General features: G+C 68.7%; 1 protein-coding gene across 1 annotated transcript in view; it reads right to left on the bottom strand.

Moving 5' to 3' along the window:
• The window catches only part of APEH (acylaminoacyl-peptide hydrolase), a 27,615-nt gene that overhangs the window by 26,129 nt on the left and 709 nt on the right, over positions 1-777 (bottom strand). The window lies entirely within an intron of this gene.

Genomic DNA, 777 nt, shown 5'->3' with positions numbered 1-777 from the left:
GATGGGGTGGGGGCGCCAGGGCTCCGCGGCATGTCCGAGGCCGGGGTCAGGCTTGGCGTCTGTGTAGAGAACTCGGCTGTGGCCCTGGGGCCCGGCTTGCCAGGGGAGAAGGTGGGGCTCTCTGAGGGAGAAGATGGGGAGAGCGGTGGGCTGGAGCCCGTGAAGTAGGCATATCCCTGGGAGGGCGGGGCAGGGCTGCCCTTGCCGTCACTCACACGCAGGGGCTTCTCTCTGGCGGCAGCAGGACCACTGGGCGCCTGGGGCATCTCCTCCGTTTGGGATCCATAGTTTGCGGTGGTCGGGCTCTGCCCATAGCCGTGGGCTGTGGCAGACGGTGAGGGGCTGCGCTCGGAGCCTGCAGGCGACGCCAGAGTCCCATACCCTCGAGCCGTGGTGGCTGGGGCCCCCGGGCCCTGGGGAAAGGAGGTGCTGGCCTCCTGGGAGGCAGGGCTGGGGGAGGCGGGAGAGCTGTGCAGCTTGCGGGGGTCCTGAGGCTCCTTTGCAAAATGCTGGGTAACTCGGACATCAGGAATGACCCGGCCGCCACTGCCGTTGGAGGAGGTGGAGGTGGAGGTGGAGAAGGGCACGGGGGCAGCGAGCTGGGTGGGGCTGGTGCCCGGGGTGAGCGGGCCGCCGTTTTGCTTCATGGGGTCCACGTACGCACTCTCGGCGTTCAGAAACTGCTTCTCCTTCTTCTTGTCCTCGGCGAAGGCCAGGTCTCGGGAGGAGGCCTGCCGCCCGCGGGCCAGGCTCTGGGACGTCTGCAGGGTCTCCTCG

Source organism: Myotis brandtii, unplaced genomic scaffold (assembly GCF_000412655.1).
Source record: "Myotis brandtii unplaced genomic scaffold, ASM41265v1 scaffold207, whole genome shotgun sequence".
NCBI lineage: Eukaryota > Metazoa > Chordata > Mammalia > Chiroptera > Vespertilionidae > Myotis > Myotis brandtii.
Note: the sequence above shows the minus strand (reverse complement) of the source record. Positions and strands in the feature narration are given on the sequence as shown.